The sequence below is a fragment of the Furipterus horrens genome, unplaced genomic scaffold (assembly GCF_987537825.1).
Source record: "Furipterus horrens unplaced genomic scaffold, mFurHor1.1.pri manual_scaffold_7, whole genome shotgun sequence".
NCBI lineage: Eukaryota > Metazoa > Chordata > Mammalia > Chiroptera > Furipteridae > Furipterus > Furipterus horrens.
The window spans coordinates 117,593,118-117,615,901 of NW_028327177.1; the positions used below are offsets into that span (position 1 = coordinate 117,593,118).

The following is a 22,784-nucleotide window of genomic DNA, read 5'->3' on the forward strand; positions in this document are numbered from 1 at the left end:
TTCCCCTCTCTATTAAAAAAAAGAAAAAGAAAAAAAAGATTAACCTGGCTGGTGTGACTCAGTGGATCGAGTGCCAGCCTGTGAACCAAAAGGTCTGGGGTTCGACTCTAGTCTGGGCACATGCCTGGGTTGTGGGCCAGGTCCCCATTTGGGGTGTGCAAGAGGCAACCAATTATGTTCTCTCAGACATCGATGTTTCTTTTCCTTTCTTTCTCCCTGCCTTCCCCTCTCTCTGAAAATAAATAAAATCTTTAAAAAAGATTTAAAAGATTTTTTAAAAGGAACAATTATATGATTCTACTTATATGAAGCAGAACAGTGGTCAGGAGTCAGGGGAGGAAGGTAATAAGGAATTAATATTTAATAGGTACAGTTTTATTTTGTGAAGATAAAAATGCTCTGGCGATGGATGGTCGTGATGGTTGTACAACAATGTGAACGTATTTAATGTCATTAAATTGTATACCTTATAATGGTTAAAATGATAAATTTTATGTGTGTATATTTTATCACAATAAAGAACTAAGAGAAAAATAATGCTTTGCTTTTACATAAATAATCAGAGTTCAGGATAATATATTTTTTTATTGGATTAATTTTGAATGAGAACATTTATAACACCTGAAGTATTCTGATATTCTGTCACACAAAAAAACCTTTATGAAGACCTATGCATCTAAATATCTCACGTCACTGGTCAGATAGAATAGAATATAAGTACAAACCATTTGATCTAAAATAAGGAAAGCAGAGAGTAACCAAAAAAAAAAAAAAAATGAACTTGGATTTTTAAAAGAAAACTGTTTCTACTTAAATGTGTCCCAAAAAAAGTACACTGATGATTAGAAAACATCTTTTTTCAAGCCAAGTTTTTAAAGCCAAAACTTCCTCACATTTAACTAATGAAAAACATCCAAGTATACAAATATCAATGCTAAGTACAATTTTCCCTAGCACTTGAATTATAGTAATCATTGTCTTTTCCAAGTATTCTAGTTCTTAATCCCCACTATAAGGTGACTCCAGGTTGCAAAGCTCCCGTGGATTAAAATAGTACACATAAAAAATTATATTTACAAAATCAGTTGAACAAAAATATTAATATCTAGAGGAGAAAATCACTGCCTTTAAGTTTTTAACTCAACCTCTGGCAAATGTTCCTCACTGGTTTCCTCTGGACTTTCTACAGCTTTGCACAACACACAGCACTCGTTCACTGACTTCACAGGCATCTCTCAAAGCCCTAAACACAAGCCAAACTTACCCTTCGGTTAACCAACAGCAGGACTCTAAATCAAGGTAATCCTGATTAATTTTATATAGATAAGAAAACATTTGTGCAAAGTCTCTCTCCCTCTAATTCACTTCCAGCAAGGTTCTCCTAGATTTTGCCTGAAATTAGTTCCACAGTAAACAATCAACAATTCACTCAAACCCACAGTTTTATATTCAGTGTTTACAGAAACAGAAAACCTATGATTTCGTTATGGTTAGATAAAGCTATAATGTGTGTCAATAATTAACAAGCTCCTAGAATAAAATCCCCCTTTTATGGGTATGCAATCTCTTATATTTACAATGTTTGCTAAACCCCATCTTATACCTCTAAGACTCTCAAGATAATGTTTTTTTTCATAAAATGCTTTTTCCACGATCATTTGCCTACTGCAACCTCTAGAAAATATTTTTCTACCATTCCCTGCAATTCTTTTTGTCATTTTTCCAGATATAATTCTCTACTCATGCTTTTTTAGCCATATGGAGTGAAAATTAACCATCATAAATTCTGCTATACATTTTACACATTAAAAATACACTTGGGTTGGGAAAAAAAGACAGCACTTTCCATCAAAACCAGAGGAAGTTACATCTTCTAGCCTATGGTAGCCTAACTCAGCATGAGACCCAAACTTAGCTTCAACAATATCTGAAGGACCAGTCTCAGAAAGCTATCTGTCCAAAAACAGTTTTGGTTCAAAACCCCTTCATACTTTTAAATTATTAAGGACTCTAAAAAGTTTTGTTTATGGGGGCTATTCATTTTGATGTCTATGATATTCAAAATTAAAATTGAGTAATTATTTAAATATTTTCAATTTACTTAATGTTATATGTCAATATAAATAACTATGAAAATAATTTTTATTTTTTTATTTTTATTTTTTAAATTAGTGAGGCCCTGACCAGCATGGCTCACTTGGTTGGGCATCATCCCGCAAAGCAAAAGGTCGCTCGTTCTATTCCCAGTCAGGCCACATGCCTAGGCTGCAGGTTTGGTTCCTGGATGGGGCGCATACTAGAGGCAATCTGTTGATGTTTCTCTCTCTCTCTTTAAAAATAAATAAAATCTTTAAAAAAAAATTAGTGAAAAGGGTGATACCATTTACATTTATAAACCTCTTTAATGCATGGCTAAATAGAAGACGGTAGAGTAAGAAACAGAGTTGCTTCTGCATTCAATCTGCTATTAAGTTTTCCTGCTTCAAGTATATGAGGAAAATCTGTAACTCATAACTACAGATATTGGTACTATATTATAAAAAGCCTTTTCAAATAATCGTGAATATTCTTCTTTGACATCACATTACATTTTAACTTGACAAGTGGTATCTCTTAAAGATTGGTTGCAATGTGAAATGTGAAACTAAATCAATGAACTTTTCATACTTTTTCACATTGAAATTGGAGTACTTTTAATGTATCTTTTACCCATGTGTGATTTTATAACATTACAATCAGTCATTTGGAAAATGCCAGTTCACAAACATATTATCAAAGTATTGACTGTGGTAGAAAAAATGTCATTTTGTATTCTAGTATTTAGAAAGCATGTGACATAATTATACGCCTAAACTTCTTGTTACCTGTTTTTTGCTAGGCAAAAATGTTTTCCTTCCTCTCTGAAAACTTTTAAGTTCAAGACTAAACAGGTAAGTTTCCCCACAGTTTCAATTCTAACTTCCACCAGTTCGATGAAAACACTATGTTAAACTCTTCTTGGAAATGGTACAGTTTGATGATGTTTTTATGTATAATGAAAATAAGAGCTCCTGTACTCCGAAAGGCAAGTATAGGCAATACATGAGAGTACAGTGTAGTACAAAAACAAGGTCATCTCCTGCAGCAAGTTATGCAAAGGAAAAACCATCCATTGACAAGCTGACAATCATAACGACTGATTACTGCAGAATCTGGCAGGACTGGGGGAGGGGACATTTTCCTTTGATTTTACACTTCTGTGAAAAACAGGTAGGTGGCAAAAACCTGGAGTAAGTTCTCTGCTCTCCAATTTTTCCTAGGAAGCAAAACAAAACCTCTTATGTATATTCTTTCTACGGTTTAACAAAACAAGCAAACACTTCTCTGTCATATCAAAACTACTGAAAGGTACTGCTTATGTACAACCAGCCTTTAAGAATTAAAAAAAAAAATTTTAAAGGTCAGCTGCCAAAAGATGTTTATCTAGGTCTCAATACAGTGAGCAATCTGTTCATCCTATGACAGTGATTCTGAAACTTCTCGTTTCACAAACTTCACAGACAGCTCCATAGTTCCATTCTACAAACTGTGTAACTCTGTAAATATTTTATGCCTGCAAGGGAGTAGCTACTTGGATATAAACATCTTTTAATTGCCAAAAAGCACAAAGAAGAAGGAACTTAAGAGAAAAAGGCAGATTCACCTTCTTTTTAGAGCCTGCCATCACTAGAAGTATTCAGAATGCAGTCTTTCAAAGTCCTTTCCTGAGGGCTCAAAAATGATGCCAAAACTCTGCATAATTTTCCAATGGTTGCTCCCCACAGCTATAAGGTTCAAGTCCCATAGCAAAGAACCCAAGATACTCTAGGAATTGGCCTCTACATACTTCACCCCTGCCTCATCTCCTGCCAGCCCTTCTCAATCCTCACTCAACTATTACCATGTATAAGATCATAGGGCATATGATCTCCAATTGAGAAGACGGGAGGGTGCTCACTAACTCTAACGTATTCAATTTTTTTTTTAATTAATTTATTTATTTTTAGAGAGAGGGGAAGGAGAAAGAGAGGGAGAGAAACATCACTGTGCGGTTGCCTCTCACTCACGCCCCCAGCTGGGGACCTGACGTGCAACCTAGTCATGTGCTCTGACTGGGAATCGAGCCAGAGACACTTGGTTCGCAGGCCAATGCTCTTATCCACTGAGCCAAACCAGCCAGGTCTCTAACGTATTCTTCAGGAGCAAGAGATGAAAAGGAGTTCTTCAGGATGAAAAAATAAGTGATAGCAGATAATACTGAAATCTACATGAAAAAAATAAACGCTGGCAAATGTAGCTACAGGTAAAGGAAAAATGACAATATAAAACACAGTACAAATATATTTTCACTTTTTTCTCCTAATTTAAAAGGTAACTGCCTAAAAACAATTATAAGGTTGTTAGGCATATAACATATAAAGATGTAATATGTTTGAAAATTAAACAAGACACTTCTAAATAGCCCATGGATCACAAGGGAACTCAGAATATATTTTGAGCCAAATGAAAACAAAAATAAAACTCACAACATACTTAAGAGAAATAGCTGTACACACCAACATCAGGAAATAAAAACCTCATATAAATAAGCTTCCATCTTAAGAAATTAGAAAAAAAGCAAACTAAACCCAAAGCAAGCAGAAGGAAAGAAACTGTAAATATTAGAGGGAAAATCAACACCACAGAAAAGATTTAAAATAAAGAAAATCAATTAAAAAGACCAACAAAATTAGCAAACCTTTAGCTAGGTTGATTAGGAATAAAAGGATTAAAACAAATTACCAAAATTAGGGATGAAAAGGGGTACATCCCCACTGGCCTTATAGAAAATAATATAATGTTAAGTGTAAACTGTAATTGGAAAAAATTTTAATTTTAAATAATTTTAAAGAATAAAAATTTAAAAGGCACAAGTTATGGAAACTAACTCAGGAGGAAATAGAAATCTGAATAAACCTATAATAAGTAAAGAAACTGAATTAGTAATTAAAGCTAACCACAAAGAAAAAGCCTGACCCACACAGCTTCACTGGTGAATTCTATACAACATTCAAAAAAGAAATAATACTAATTTTCACAAACTCTTCCAGAAATCAGAACAGTTCCCAGTTCATTCTGAGGCCAACATTACCCTCATACCAAAGCCAGACAAAGACATCACCAGAATAGAGATATAAAAATCCTCAACAAAACAGCACATTCTCTCAGCCAAGAGGGCCTAGCAGCCTGTTGGGGTCCAAGGCAGGCTGTGTGGACTCCAAGCACGAGCCTGGGCACACCACCAGTGGAAGCACAACCAGAAACAGACTAAGAGAGCTGGATGGGGACCAAGCTTGGGATAGCTTTATCATAGACTAAACCAATGGCACAGAATCTCTGGCCCTTGGCCTTTGTCCTGGGCCTGATGAAGACAGGTTTGGATTTCATTCATAGAGGGATAGAGCTGAACCCAAGACAGTCCTTTGATTTTGCTTCTACAAAGATCTTGCCACACCTTACCCTTCCATATGTGGGTCTCCTTGCGACTCACTGAAAAGGACCCCGTTTCCACTGGTAACATCACCAAGCCAAATTCAGCAACATACAGCAGGTATTACACAGTTTGGCCATTCATCAAACATTAAACATAAGCTTACCATACAACCGAGCATTTTCACTCCTATGATTCTCTCCAAAAAGAGATTAAAACACATGTCTACAGAAAGACTTATATTTAAATATTCATAGCAGGATTATTCATAATGGCCAAAAAGGAGAAACAATGAAAATTTCCATAAACTGGTGAATGGATAAACCAAATGTGGTAGAGCAATAAAGAATATATGCTATAACATGAATATCCTCAGACATGTATGCTAATATTAGTAAGATGCCAGACCAAAAAAAAAAAAAAAAAAGACTATGTATTAATGATTCCATTTATATGAAATATCCAGAAAAGGTAAATCTATAAATAAACCACTAATAAGCACTGCCCGGTGCAGAGGTAGGACCAGGAGTGAGTACAAAATAGGTATGAGGTATTGTATAATATTGTGATTTTTAATTATAAATATATATTTGGTCTTCATCCTTTTTCCTGCCACAGAATTCCTAAAACCCATGGAATTTCCTATGATGAGACCAATAAAGGTATCCTGTTATATTAATGAGGTTACTTTTGGAAAATACCTAAGGATGGAGGCTTACTGCCGGGAGAACCAACCAGGTGATTACAGTCGGACCTTTCAGTCTCACCTCACCCCTACCTCCAGGAGGGGAGAAGGACTGGAGATCAGTTCAAGTACCAAAGGCTAATGATTTAATCAATCATGCCTACATAATGAAGCCTTCACAAAGACTTACAAGGATGCGGTTCAGAGAGCTTCCAGGTTAATGAACACATGGACATTTGGGAGAGGGTTGTGCCCTGAGAGCATGGAAGCTCTGTGTCCTCTCCCACATACCCTGCCCTCTTCCACCTGGCTGTTCCTGAATGTTATCCTTTAGTAATAAACCAATAATCTAGTAAGTAAAATGTTTCTCTGAGTCCTCTAAGCCACTCTAGTCAATTAATCGGTAGCCTCTGATTTATAGCCAGTCTGTCATAAGCATAGGTGATAACCTGGACTTGTAATTGGCTTCTGAAGGGAGTGGGGCCATCTTGTAGGACTAAACTTTTAATCTGTGTGATCTATCTCAGGTAGACAGCTGGACGTCCAGTGTGGTGAGGGTTGTAGCAGTGTGAGAATAAAAAGAAACAGAACTGCAGTTTTCCAAAATAGGTATCTTTTTGGGTGATGGAAATGTTCTGAAACCAGATCGGGGTGACAGGTGCACAGCTCTTTAAATGTACTGAAATAATTGACCTGTAATCTTAAAACAGGTGAATTTTAAGATATGAAATTATACCTCAAATGAACTGTTTAAAAAAGAAAAGAAAAGAAAAAAAAAAAAAAGAGAAGAGCCACTGGTCTAACCAATCAGTTCCCTAAATCCAACTTGAAAGGTTGGTTGATCAGCTAGCTATACAAAATCTCTGTAGACAATCCCACAGAAAATGGCTGAGAGACCTAAATTGGGTAAAAAGGAAGCTTTTTTGACAGGGTGGTTAGGCACATAGGAATATAGAACCAATGAAAGCTATACAAACTCAGCACATTTTAGATTCAATGTGGTTCAGAGAGGCCACCTGCAGGATAAGTCAGATTTGTCTCCAGGATTAATAACAAAAAGATATATAGAAAAAAAATCTTCACTTTCCTTTTGAATATTACATATAGTTAGCCTTAACATACGACATTAGAAAGGAAAATGTTTTCACTATTCTAATCAGAGAAATTAAACTCAAACAATTTTGATTTAATGCTTTACACTGAAGCATATTTTAAAAGTTATATTGTAACATATGGCATACCCAAACAGAAATAAGCCTTGCTAAGGTTGTCTGTAATGGGTGTTGCTTACCTGGCTTTGCCAATCTGAGTATTAGAATCTTGATTAATAGGTAGTGTCCATCCGGAAACCAATATATAACAATGTGTGGGAATGGGAAGAGAAAAATGCAAAAAAAAAAAAAAATGAAAAGATAAAAATAACACGTCTAAATTTTAGATGAGGATATGATCTGGAGTACAGTAGAATAGTCTAAGAAAGAAAAATGCATATTTATTCCTCTGAGGCCAAATAAGAAGAGAAGCATAAAGCAAAGAATAGAAATAAATGATTTGCAATAAGAGGATCAATAAGAAAGCTTACATGGATAGGTAGCCTTTCCCTTTTTTAAGAAAATTAGGAGATACTACTACGTGTTAAAATGGAGAAAGGAAGAAATTAAAGGTCAATGGATATACAAAAGATATGATAAAGACTGTTAAATAGCTATGAGGATGTAATTGAAGTTAGACATCAGAAAACTGGAGTATATTCAGCTTGGTTTCATTACTTTCTTCATCAATTTTCAGTGGTCCCAGAGCTAAAACAGAAAATACACATGGTAGAAGTAATCCACAGGTTGACTGAGAAAGTCCAGGGTTTATAGTTTAAATTGTTTGGGTAAAATGATCATTTACTAAGCAACTACTGTATACCGGACACTTTATTATAAAGTCTCACAATCCAATGAAGACATCACTCTGTCCATTTTACAGATTAAAAATATGCAGAAAGTGGAAACAATCCAATATTCATCATGAGATGAATGGATAAACCAAATGTGGTATGTCCATACAATGGAGTATTTTCTGGCAAAATACAGTTCTGATACATGCTACAGTATGAATAAACTTCTAAAACCTTATAAGTAAAAGAAGCCAGTCATAAAAGACCACATATTACATGATTAATTTATATGAAGTGTCCAGGACAGGCAAATGCTTAGAGACAGGATATAGATTAGTAGCTAGTTGCCCAAGGCTGACCAGAAAGTTAGAGGGGGGTGGGGAGGTTAAGAGGCATGGGAGTGACTGCTAATGAGAAGGGGGTGGGGAGGCTTCTTTTCAAGGTGTTAAAAATGTTCCAAAATTAGATTGCGGTGATGGCTGTACAACCCTGATTTATTACTACTACTACTACTACTACTACTAACAATGACGCTGGAGTGTCCTCTCAAGTGAAACTGAAGCTACAGAGCCTGGGCAGGGTGATATGGAGGGTCTGCTGTTGCCCATGCAGCAGACCCCCCCTCTCTTCGCAGCTGAAGGGTCCAAGGGAAAGACAAAGTCAATACAGCTTGGCTTCAGGTGCGCCGCAGGAGTTGCCGGTGTTGACTACAATGTCAAACCGCCTTAGGGACTCCGGCTCCGGATTTTCTGTCGGGGTTTACTCCCTTAGCCTTTCCCCTGAAGAGGTATGCCGCAAGGCAGCGGAGGTTTTTTGGGGTCAGAGTTTTCCTTCTCCGATTTTAGAGATGTCCTTCCTCTTTCCTCCTTTACAGTCTTGAGGGCAGCAAGATGTCGACTCAACACGGGAGGAGACAGATACCGGTTATAAGCTCATCCGATTGGCGAAGGAAACGAGCGCCAGGGGTCTCCTCTGACGGTGGGAGAGGTCATCGCACCTCACTGGACAGCTACCGTCTCGCCATGGCTCGCCTGCACCACTGGGTGCGTGGGGATCAGAGAGGCGCCTCTCGAAAAGTGGGCCACAAAACACCCGCACCAGTTAATTCCAAGCAAACAACAAGAAAGAAGCCTCCGGCTCTTCGCCTCGCTAGCTGGAACATCAGGACCATGTGCCCCGGACTTACTGCAGACCTTCCGTGGATCAAGGGTGCCAGGAAAACCGCTGTCATCGATAGGGAACTGGCACGACTAAACATCGACATTGCGGCTCTACAGGAGACCCGGTTGGCCGACAACGGAACTATCAGAGAAACCAACTACACCTTCTACTGGCAAGGGAAGTCTCCGGACCAACCAAGACAGCACGGTGTTGGGTTCGCTGTGAAGAACACGCTTGTTAACTCCATAGAGCCACCCACAGGAGGCACAGAGAGATTACTTACCCTCCGATTGTCAACAACTTTCGGCCCAGTCAGCATTCTTAGCGCGTATGCCCCAACCCTCTGCGCCACCACCGAAGAGAAAGAACAGTTCTACCATGCACTGGACGAAGCGTTATCCAAGATTCCCAGAAGTAACGCTCTCTATCTCCTTGGAGACTTCAACGCAAGAGTAGGAGCCGACCACATGGCCTGGCCCACCTGCCTTGGAAACTTTGGGAGAGGAAAGATCAATGAGAATGGTCAGCGACTGCTTGAGCTTTTGTGTCACCACGGCCTGTGCGTGACAAACACATTCTTCAAGTGCAAAGAGATCCACCAGGTGTCATGGAGGCACCCCCGCTCCCGTCATTGGCACCAGCTTGACCTCGTCATCACCAGAAGAACGGATATTGGCAGCACCCTCCTCACCCGCAGCTACCACAGTGCAGACTGCGACACGGACCATGCCCTCGTGGTAAGCAAGGTGCGCATAATGCCGAAGAGGTTGCACCACTCCAAGATGAAGGGTCGCCCACGCATCAACACCAGTTGTGCCAGCAACCCAGTTAAGACCCAGCAATTCATCAACAAGATGGAAGATGCACTCGGCGAGGGAGTGGCGGCAGATGACATTATCGAATCCAATTGGCCACGTCTCCGCGACGCCATATACAACTCCGCCATTATTGCTTACGGGAAGAAAGAGCGGAAGAACGCTGACTGGTACGAGGCTCACTGGGAAGAAATGGAACCCGTGATCGAGGCTAAGAGGAAGGCCCTACTGGCTTACAAGGTCACGCCCACTCCCAGTACACTTCAAGCTCTACGGGTTGCCAGGAACAAAGTCCAGAAGACTGCCCGCCACTGTGCCAACACCTATTGGCTAAACCTGTGCAGAAGCATTCAGGAAGCCGCCGATATAGGCAACACACGAGGAATGTATGAGGGTATCAAGAAGGCAACAGGCCCAATCCCCTCCAAGATCGCCCCCCTTAAGTCCAAGACAGGTGAGGTCATCACTGACCAGGAACAGCAAATGCGGCGGTGGACCGAGCACTACCTCGAGCTGTATGCGGCGAGGAACACCGTAACAGACACTGCTCTTAAAGCCATCCCAGACCTACCAGTCATGGAGGAGCTAGACACCCCACCTACTGCGGCAGAGCTCGGCAAAGCCATCGACCGCCTTGCTTGCGGGAAAGCACCAGGAAGCGACGGAATCCCTCCAGAAATCCTAAAGAGCAGGAAACCAGTCCTGCTACAGCCGCTCCACCATCTACTCTGTCGCTGCTGGAAGGAGGGTTACATCCCCCAGGATATGAGAGACGCCAACATTATCACCATGTACAAGAACAAAGGAGACCGCAGCGACTGCAACAACTACCGGGGCATCTCTCTCCTCAGCGTCGTCGGCAAAGTATTCGCCCGGGTCGCTCTTGCCCGCCTGCAGACCCTTGCTTCCCGCGTCTACCCAGAGTCCCAGTGTGGCTTCAGAGTTGGCCGATCAACAGTGGACATGATCTTCTCCCTACGCCAGCTGCAGGAGAAGTGTCACGAGCAGCATAAACCACTCTACCTCGCCTTTATTGACCTCACGAAGGCGTTTGATCTGGTCAGTCGAAGCGGACTCTTCAGCTTGCTACGGAAGATTGGCTGTCCACCACATCTGCTTGCTGTGGTCATGTCCTTTCACGACAACATGCACAGCACGGTGTCCTACAACGGCGCAACCTCTGAGGCCTTCCCAGTCAGCAGCGGAGTAAAGCAGGGCTGCGTCCTCGCGCCTACGCTGTTCGGAATCTTCTTCTCCATGCTCCTCCAATACGCCTTTAAGGACTGCAGCGAGAGTGTCTTCATTCACACCAGATCCGATGGCAAGCTCTACAACCTGGCCCGTCTACGAGCCAAGACCAAAGTCAAAGAGGTGCTCATCCGTGAGATGCTCTTCGCCGACGACGCAGCTTTGACATCACACTCCGAAGAGGGACTCCAGCAGCTAGTCACTTGCCTTTCCCACGCATGCAAGGAGTTCGGACTAGCCATCAGCCTGACGAAGACGAATGTTATGGCTCAAGGCACGGGGACTCCCCCATGCATCACCATCGACAGATACACCCTGGAGGTTGTCAACGACTTCACTTACCTCGGGTCCACCATCTCGAGCTCTCTTGTCAGTCGACTTGGAGGTCAACCGGAGAATCGCCAGGGCAGCCACAGTTATGGCCAGACTGAACCGGCGAGCGTGGAACAATTCCAGCCTCACTGAGAAAACCAGACTGCGCATCTACCAAGCCTGCGTACTCAACACTCTCCTCTATGGCAGCGAGACGTGGACCACCTACGCAAGGCACGAAAGGAAACTCAACAGCTTCCACATGAGGTGCCTGCGACGCGTCCTGCATGTCGCCTGGCAGGATAAGGTCCCCAACACCGAGGTGCTGAAGCGAGCCAATATGAGCAGTTTGCATGCAGTTCTTAGCGAGAGACGCCTCAGGTGGCTCGGCCATGTCAAAAGAATGGATGCAGGCCGTATCCCCAAAGACCTCCTCTACGGCGAGCTAGCAGAAGGCAAGAGGATGACAGGGCGCCCAAAACTGCGGTTCAAAGACATCTGCAAAAAGGACATGACACAATGCTCCATCAATCTCAACACATGGGAAGTTCAAGCAGACGACCGCCTAGCCTGGAGGCTCGCGGTCAGGCAAGGTACGTCACGCGCGGAGGCTGCGCGCAACGAGGAGGCGGTCCAGAAAAGATCGAGGCGGAAGCAGCGTCAGCAGCAGCAACAACAGCCATCTGCCTTCACCTGTACCAAGTGCGGCAGGGATTGTCACTCCCGAATCGGACTGCACAGCCATTCTCGGCGGTGCAGATAGACTCTCGAGAAGCTACGCCATCGTCTCTCGAGACGGACGGCTGCCGCCGCCGCCGACGACGACGACTACTAACAATGACAACAACACTGAATCTCACATTTTAAATGAGTAGATTTTGTGTATATGTATTATATTCAATAAAAATGTTACAAAATAATAACTCAGGCTCTAACTTTAGTTTCTTGGGCCATGGTCACACAATAAGATAGTGGCAGAGCTGCCCAGCTCTCTCAACCCAAAGTCCTTTCCAATACATTAGCAGCTACCATTTATCAAGTGCCATCTATGTGTCAGAGGTTCTGCATGCCCTCATTTAAGTCAACAACTCTTGCAGACAGACACTATCACCTCCCTTTTCTAAGTGACGAAACTCAAAACCTGAGTGAAATACCTTGCCTAAGGTCACAAAGGTGATAAATTAATGAGCCAGAATTAAAAGTACATGCTCTACCATTTCAGACATTCAATTAAGACTATCACAATTGTTTACTACATCTATGTATGATATCCACTATAATTTACTCAACATTTTCTTCAGTTCATTTGCTTCTCTTGTCTGATAAAGCCACAGCTTAAAAAAATGGAGCTATAACATGAAAGGGTCGTGTTGGGGCTAAGTATATATGAAGACTAGTGGAAGTCTCATTAAATTGTAGTTGAGCGGGCCTGTAGGGGAAGCTCTAAGGCCCTATCACTCAGTCAATTACCCCAAACAGGAAGAGACATACTTTTCATCTCCAAGAGAAAGATGTTTTTCTCTTCTACTGCTCCAGCAGGAAGAAGGATCCTCTCCTTAGACACTCAGGCAACGGAAAGCCACTATACTTTGAACTCCCAGTTTCCTCCAATGTACTCTTTGTTTACCAGGGCCCCTCTAAACCCCCTTTTGCCCTATGGAAGAACTGTACCTTTCCTTTGCTCTTTGGACTTGCTTGTGGTTCACCAAGACTGCATGTCCTCAATCGCAGTTCTTTGTTGTTGCTGAATAAACCCATTTTGTTGGAGAAATATCTGGCTATTTGATGAAGGTCCACACACAGGAGTAGAAAAGGTAGAGAACAAGGATAAAAGACTGACATTACAGCACCAAAGGGAGGAACATGGCTCACTGAGAAAAGGGTACAGCCTGAGAAGGGGATGGGAATGAAAAGAACAGCAAGTCGCAGGAGGTAGAAGACTGAGATGAAACTGCAGATACTGATCGTGTTTGGAAGTTAGAATTGAAGCTTGAGCAGTTGGGCAAAAAAGACTGAAAGACTGAAAGAAAGGTTGAGAAGGAAAAGCTGGCTACTTACTGGATCTATCTAATACTACACTTACTTTTCTGAACTAGTCACTGGGTTTCAACTCCAGGTCTCATCCTTGATGCTCTAGTTTGCTTTTACATCCTTTAAAAGCCAAGTGTTGTTAACATTCAAGATCAACTAACTCCATTTTTCTCCAGGGTGTGGTTGCTGCTTGCCTAGCTGTTTCTGGTTCTCCCAGGGGCACTCTTCTCCCTCTTGGCATGACCCCGTATGACACTGTAATTACACACTGCTTAACATGTAAGCTTTCAAAAAGTGAGGGAGCCCTGGCTAGTGTGGCTCAGTGGACTGAGTGCCAGCATGCAAGCCAAAAGTCGCTGGTTCAAGTCCTGGTCAGGGCACACGCCTGGGTTGAGGGCCAAGCCCCCCAGTTGGGGGTGTGCAAGTGGCAACTGATCACATATCAATGTTTCTCTCCCTCTTTTTCTCCCTCCTTTTCCCTTTCTCTAAAAAATAAATAATATCTGTTAAAAAAAAGTGAGAAATACCTCTCACCATTCAGAGAACTATCCAATATAGGTTTCTGTTTGCCTACCTACACACACAATCTTTTAAAGTCCTGTTTGAAATATCTTATTTTATCCTAATCAATTCACACTAATAGGAATATAATATTAAAGATAGTAGTAAGGAAATCCTTTTTTACTTTCACCATTTCTAATCCAAAAGTTCCCTCAAAAGGAAAAGAAGAGAAAATGCAATCAATAAGATACTCCTTTAAAAAAGCAAAAACCTTTAGTTAATTGCAAGAAAAGTTTAATAATATAATCTACATCAAGACTAAAAATTGCAGTTTTCCTATAGTATTCATTTTCTTTTCCTTCGTGGTAGAGATTAAGAAAAAACACAGGCTTAAGCAAAATACCCTCATGCAACACAAATCTACCAAAAATGAAGTTTTTATTCCTCTAAAGCAGGGGTCCCCAACCCCAGGGCCACAGACAGGTATCAATCAGTCCATGCCTGTTAGGAACCGAGCCACACAGCAGGAGGTGAGCTTGAACGTAATGCACTTGAATAATTCCAAAACCATCCCCCCATCCAGGTCCCTGGTGCCAAAAAGTTTGGGGGTCGCTGCTCTAAAGGATTTTATACAGACTATGTATGGCTTTTGCCCACTAAGGAAAAGAGAAAACAATATTAAAGGAGGAACATAAATAAAATCCCATTAAAATAAGGGCCCCAACTCTACCATTGGGTTCAATTAGTCATTTCTCCATTGATGGTCTCAAAGCACAAATAAGATAATTACCCTTATCTAACTCCATTATCCCATACTAAAGGCAGAGACCCCTTTTTATATAAAGAGGTATCCTAGTATGAAGAACCAGCAGGCAGTAAGCACAGAGATGTGTATTGCTTAATAAGATAAACATGATGTTAATTATTACCATTTCCAGGAAAATTATTACAAAGAAAACATAGTATTTATATATAAGGTCTAGAAGTCAACAGCTGAAGACTAACCTACAAACCAAAGGCAGTGGTTCCCAAAACAGAATTTAGGGAGTTACAGTGATTAAAGAAACAGTGAATGTTATAATAGATAAATCCCAAAACAGGGGCATAACATAATAGTTTATTTTTATTTCATGCTCACATGAAGTCCAAAAATCCATGTTAATGATCATCTGGGGGCACAAGAGGCTGGCGATGACCCAAGCTGACAGAAGTTCAGCTCTTTTGGACCATCATTTCCAAAGCTGCTCTCGCAGACAATACACAATCAGCAGGTAAAGAAGACAGCATTGTTCAAAAGAAGTTTGTACAGGTCAGGGCTAAAGAAACACTCAGCACTTCTCTGCTCAATTTCCTACAGCCACATTTCAATCATATGGCCATCCCCAAATGCAAGAGGGGCTAGTAAATAAATAATGCATGAGTTTGGAATCTGAAAGAAAAGGAAACAAGCTTGGTGAAGAGTGAGGCAGTCTTTACCAGAAGTTTTAAAATATAGATTCTGGGGCGCTACCCCAAGTCATCCTCATTCAGATCTAACAAGACCCAAAAATTTGTATTTAAGCTAGCCAAGTGACTCTGATATATGCCCAAGTTAGGAATTACTGGCTTAGGAAGTAAAGAGTTTGGGGCAAACAGAAAAAATATTTCCATGGAAAAGTTTAAAACAATGTGCTAGATAAAAAGAAAAAGTGATGAAAAAACTGAACCTTTGAGCCTAAGACAACACAGATGTAACTTGGGAAATTCTTCCCTCCTTGGCCTGGATAGTCTCTCATGGCTCTCTTCCCAATTCTGGTAGCTTCTTCTCAGGCTTCCCTTCCTCCCCTCATTTCATAGTCTCCATTCTGTTTTCCTTGGCCATGAGCTGTTTTCATTCCCTGAGTTACCTCATTCCCTTCAATAACCACTAAGAACACTTCCCTTAGCCCAGCCTCACATTTAACTGCTTACTATAACATAACGACGCTTCTCCATAAATGTCCCACTAAGACCTTATTATTGGCAAAACTGAATTCATTTTACCCTCAAACCAGCTGCTCTTCTTGCATGCCCTATCACCTATACCCTCTAGTTAAAACTCTAGGAGTCACTGATAACTAAAAGCTTTTGTGCTTCAAAATATACCACCAAGTAGAAAGATAATCTACAGAATGGGAGAAAACTTTTGCATATCATATATCTGATAAGGGACTTGCACCTAAAATATATAAAGAACTCCTACAACTCAATAATAAAAAGACAAGTAGCCCAAAACACGGACAAAGAATCTGATAAAAGATATTTGACATCATTAGCCGTGAGGAAAATGTAAAGCAAAACCACAAGGAGCTATCACTTCATATACACTAGGATGACTATAATAAAATGCTTTAAAAAGACAGATAATAGTAAGTGTTATTGAGAATGTGGAGAAGTTGGAACCTCATACACTGCTGGGGAGAATGCAAAATGGTGCAGCTGCTATGGAAAACAAACTGGCAGTTCCTTAAAAGGCTAAATACAGAATTACCACATGACCCAGCTAGGTCACTTCTAAGTATATATACAATAGAAATGAGAATGTATTGCAACACAAAAACTTTGATACAAATGTTCAGAGCAGCATTATTCACACTAGTCCCAAAGTGTAAATAATCCAAATTATCTATCAACTGTTGAGTGAAAAAATAAAATGTGGAATGATACAATGGGAATAGTATATCAGCAATAAAAATACTGATACATGGTACAATATAATGAGCCTTCAAAACATGCTAAGTGAACTAGGCAAATACATAGACAGGAGGCAAATTAGCAGTTGTCCAGGGCTAGGGAGGAAGTGACAGGTTTAGGGTTAAGAGGTTTCTTTGTGGAGTTATAACATATTCCAAAATTAATTGTGGTGATACTTATACAGCCCTGTAAATATACTAAAAATCACCGAATTGTACAATTTAAGTTGGTGTGAGAATTATATCTCAATAAAGCTGTTTAAAAAAGAAAAAGCTATCAAACTGATGCAAGAAAAAAAGCTGCCTCTCCAGACTAATTTATATTTCCTATTTTAAGATAAAAAATTTGTGTGGGGGCTTAGGTACCTTAGATAACAGAAAATAAAGTCAAATGTAGTAATACTCAATGTAATAACCTCATCTAGGTTTCTGGAACAAACATTTGCTTCAGAAGTAACTGCTTCCTGATTTTTCTTTTAAAATATTTTAATTGTCCTTTGCTGCATATTATCTGTAGCCTTATATCCTTAAGAGTAGAAAAGATACACCTTTAGGTTTATAGTAAATAAATTAAAATGGCAAACTATCAATAATGAACAATTTGAACTTAAATTTACTAAGCAAAAGTGAGCTTTTCGCTAACGTTGTGGAGGCAACAATCCTATCTAGATTTTACTTTGTATGCCAATCAGTATACACACAGAGAAGGCTGGTAACTTTTTTAAAATCAGTATCCTATAAGGAGCTGGAGAGTAGGAATGAAAATTAAATCTGAAGTACTTAAGAACTTTAATAATTGTATACAATGTACTGGAACACATTAAAATATTATTGGTTTAAATAACTGGAGATTTCATTTATTTTAACTTAAATCACGAGTGTTACTGTGTGATTGGTTTGATGTGAACTGTCCATGAGATATATTATCCAAAACAAAAATATTTCATCCTAAACTATGTTTTTCTGGTATAGAACATTTTCCAGGAGTATCTCACTCCAGCCCAAGTAGAGTGCATTCACTGAATATAAAATTTTACATTAGACTAAAAAAATTAAAAGAAATAATATAAAATGCTGGGAAATCTAATGCGACCAAATCCAACTAACCTTGATTATCTGCTTTTTTTTTCCTTCATCTTACCACCATAACCACTGTCTGGCTGAATTTCATGTTTAATTTACCTTAGTGGAACTATACAACAAAGAACTGTCAACTGTCACATGAACATAAGATACTCTCAACTGTACAAACAAGTGAGTCATCAATATAAGGATCCTTTAAAGATGTACTCATTCACATTTAAACTTTTGCTTTGTACTTAATGTACTCAGTTTGTACTAAAATGTTTTACATATGTTCTCAGTTACAACGGTAGCCATCTAATTGATCTTGGGTGTACCTATTTGTCTTTTAGAGTCTACTGTTCTAAAACCTATAGTAGTTATTTAACTTTTGGGTGACATAGGCCCCTCAGAAAATCTAATAAAAGTTATAAACCCTTTTGAGAAAAGTACATATATGCACTGAAGCCTTTCAAAGACCCTAGGTTAAGAAAGCCCAGCTATGACTTCCCATCACCTACATGTCAAGGTCAAACTTCTTAGCTTTGTATTCAAAGTTCTCCATAATTTAGTCACTGTTAATTTAGCTCATCTATCTCTTGTCCCTTCCAACTACACACACTAATCAGGTCCACCTCCTCACTATCCCACCACAGATATATCACCCTCATTTTCCAGCCTGCCTTCATAATTCCCTCTTGTTGCTTTTCTGCACAGCTGTAGCTTTCAACAAATCTTTCCTGTGAACATAAAATACCTCCCTTGCCATGAAGGGTTTCCCTCTGCCTACAATCAGATCATGTGATCCTTTGTGAATTCTGAAGCATGTTATCTGTATCTCAAGGAGCTCTCCACGTTCTATACTGTATTGTACAAAGTCTCAAAAAAAAAAAAAATTCAGGAAACACAGGACACACATTTTTGAACTATGTTACATTTCCAAATAATATGCTCCAAATGTTTTTCTTCAACTTCTATAAACCTTTTCACACGAAGTATCTCAATCACCATGCATTTTTGTGTGTCTTTTCTCCTTTTCTAGCCAATAAGATTCTTAAGGGCAGACGGAGGTAGTTAACTACTGAACTCCTGTGTCCCCCACAGACTTCAACACAAAGCAAGGGGCCATTCAATATAGAATACCTGAATATCTGGGCACCAGGGTTTTTAGGCATTTCATACATTCTTTTTTCTTTTTTCCCTTTCATACATTCTGTATCCCCAGTTATTAGATTTCTTCAAGGATCCTCTATTTTTTTCCTATTAAAGTCAAATAACATTCTACCTTTAGTGAATATTTGATCAAGAACTTACTAACTATCCAAAATAGCAGTTAAGTTATTCTCATTCATCCAATATCTACTAATTGATATATGCCAATCCTGTTAAAAAATATCAAGAATCCTTACCTGAACAACACAAACAAATGAGCAAAACAGAAGCAGAGGCATGTAAACAAGGAAGAGACTGACAGTGACGAGGGGGAGAGGGGAGTAGGAAAAGGGGGAAAAGAAGAGGAAGGGTCTAGTCAAGGAACTAGTATAAATGACCCATGGTCATGGACAACCGGGTAGGGATTGACTGTGGGAAAGGAGTGGGCAGGATGGAGGGGAGCAGCAGGGGAAAATGTGGGTCAACTGTAATGGAAAAACAATTTAAAAATTAAAAAAAAAAAAAAAAGTATCCTTACCTATTGACCATTAACCCAGAAGGGAGCACAATGAAAGCTCCTACACAAAAATAATCCAAGTGTAAAAGCTATTATTCTTTAGCAGTACTGCAAAGTTTAACTCCAGTTATAAACCTCAGAAAATAAAAACAAACATCCCTGATTATATATATGCACACGATAGGCACCAGTAATACAACATAAAAAATTTTTTTAGAAACATTATATAAAAATACTTATGACCAAGTAATTCATGCTACAACATGGTTAACCTTAAAAATATTAGGCTAAGTGAAGTAAGTCTTCACCCACAGAGGGCCACATACTGTATGATTCTATTTATATGAAATATCCAGCATAGGCAAATTCATAGAGACAAAAAGTAGACTAGTAGCTTCCAGGGAACAGGGGGAAGAGAAAATAAGGAGTGACTATTAATGGCTTTTTGCAGTGATAAAAATATTCTGGAATTAGATAGTGGTGATGCTGGCACAAATTTGTGAATATACTAAAAACTTCTGAATTGTACACTTTTTAAAAGAGTGAATTTTACGCTATGTAAAATCTCTCAATTTTAAAAAGTTTATGGCCATTTGGGCTATTGTATCTCAAAGAAAAATTTTTAATAGGAATCTTACTTTGTAGGGGTTTTTTTTCTTAAGCTGATCTAAACCAGCTGTTACCAACTGGTCCTCTACTAGACCCCTTTAAAAAATCACAGCTTAAAATTTTTGTCAATGGAAACTACCAACTTCCCAACATTTATAAATAGATATTTCATACGAATCTCAAACTCTGGCTTCCTAAAAAGACAAAACTGGAGTTCTAAAAATACTGGGCCCACCTGAACAGTAACAATGGCCCAGAGCTGAGCAGCAACTAACATACCTGCTCTTATTTGCCATGATCTCCTCATTCCTTATTGTCTTCCAGAGAGCGAAGCCTCAAGTCAGTTGTCATTTCGCTTTCCAGTTGTGAGTATGTTATCCCTGCTCTAAACAAAGACCACCTACCTTTCGTATTAGGTTATACTATGAATTACTTCTGATAAAATATGATCATGAAATTGGTCAAAGGGTACAAATTTCCAGCTATAACATAAATAGGTCTGGAGATCTAACGTACAACATTGTGACTATAATTAACAATACTTAAATGTTATCACTCACACTTAAATGTTATCTCCACACACAAAAGAGTAGTGATTATGTGAGGGAACAGAGGTATTGACTAATCCTATCGTGTTAGCCATTTCACAACACATACAAGTATCAAAGGATCATGTTGTATACTGTAAACTTACATGGTACAAACTTACACGCCAATAATATCCCAATAAAACTGGAAAACATTTAAATTAAAACTTTTTCTAAATGTAATCATGTATGATTACAATTTATTCGCTGCAAATACAAAAGTATTGAAAGTGACACTTGTTGAATAAAACCCTACAAGTGTTACAAATTCATCCTACATAAACACTTTAAAGAGAAAAAAAATCAAGGGAAGAGTTTATGTTCCTACTACCAACAGAAAACAAATTATTTTCATTTTATTTACAATTTAAAAATATTTTTATTTACTAATAGAAAATAGTACAATAGTAACTGATTATCCCCATATTAGGTATTGCCATAAAACAAGGGATGTTGTCTTATTCAGATTCTTGATTGGATATGAAAACGAACTGCTTTATTTACTCACAGATTTTATGTTTCAGCCATTTAGTACACCCCACCCCCTCTGCCCTGCTCCCGCCCCCAGGCTTATGTGCACAAAGAAAAACACCTCCTACCAATTTATAGCTTCTATGTATCAAATTGTATATGCAAAGATAGAATAAAACAATACACAAAAGTGAATATGGAAATATTGTAACAGAAAAAAGATCTACTTCCTATCTCAAGTATAAATAAGGACTGAGCTAAATGCTATATCAAGTACTTTACAGCTTTATAATTCTATGTACTTATCCAGACCTCCTTTTCTCCAAATAAAATAATTCATCTAGCTGAACTCCTATTCCTATAGATAGGAAATATTAAAGTAGTATTTGCATTCCATTTTATTTTTACCATCACTTCTAACAGCTAATAAAATATCAACATATAAGATGACTTTTAAAAGCTATTCCCTTTAAACTAGGCAAAAACAAACTCGCTTCTCAAAGTCTTCCAAAAGAGAAACCAGGTGAGCCAATTACTTAGTAGAGGTAAACTTCAATGTTTGTACCCCTCTGTGCCATGCCACTTCATTAACTTGTCTAAGTATTCTCAAGCTTATAGGTGTCATTTTATACACCATCATCATCACTGAGCATTAACAGATCATAAAAGTGGAGTAGCACCACAATTGCTTCATAACTGCAATTCCTAAATACACAAATGCAACGGTGCAACTGGATTTTATGGATTTTATGTCCAACTGAAAACACAATCCTGTTTCGATTGAAACCTGATGGTGAGTAAAATGGGATGCTATTCTAAGAGTTCACCGAATTCCTAATGCAAACTTTTTCAAAGGTGTAAGACTAGAAACAAAACAAAAGTCAATCACTATTTCAACCATAACTTATGGTAGCATGAAGTACCATTAAGATGTGTAAAGATTAGTGGAGAACCTAGATCTTGAGTTTCACACCACTGAGAGTATAAAGTTGAGTTAACTCTACAGGAATTAGCAGGAATTGGTTTACACTTTAACTGTGGTTTACCTGTCATTCTTTAACAGTGCTGTCCCACATAACTTTCTAATGATACAAATCAGAAATTCTGTATCTGTGCAGTCCGATAGCCATTCGTCACATGTGGCTACTAACCACTTGAAATGCAGCTAGTAGAACCGAGGGATTCAATTTTTATTTTATTTAACTTTAACTAATTTAAGTTGCCACATGTGGCTAGTGGTTATATTGGATAATATAGTTGTATAATTTGAAATACAATGTATAAACTTGACCAAAGAGTAGAATTTTTCAAAGTATCATTTCCTGATGATGTTAATACCACCAGCAAAACCTTCCTGATACCAAATGATAGTTCAATCATCAGCCTAAAAATAAAATTCACTTATGACAGCCTAAATATAAAATAACATTCACCTGTGAAAGGAGAATTCATGATATCACTTAGGTTCAGAATTTAAAGCACAATAATCACAAAGAGACAATATTAAAAGTACATCTCAAATTTTCCCCATTGTTTTTGCAAGAGGTAA

The 22,784-nt window shown here is 39.0% G+C and overlaps 1 protein-coding gene across 3 annotated transcripts in view; it reads right to left on the minus strand.

Moving 5' to 3' along the window:
• ANKRD28 (ankyrin repeat domain 28) overlaps positions 1-22,784 on the minus strand; it is a 180,851-nt gene that overhangs the window by 156,845 nt on the left and 1,222 nt on the right. The window lies entirely within an intron of this gene.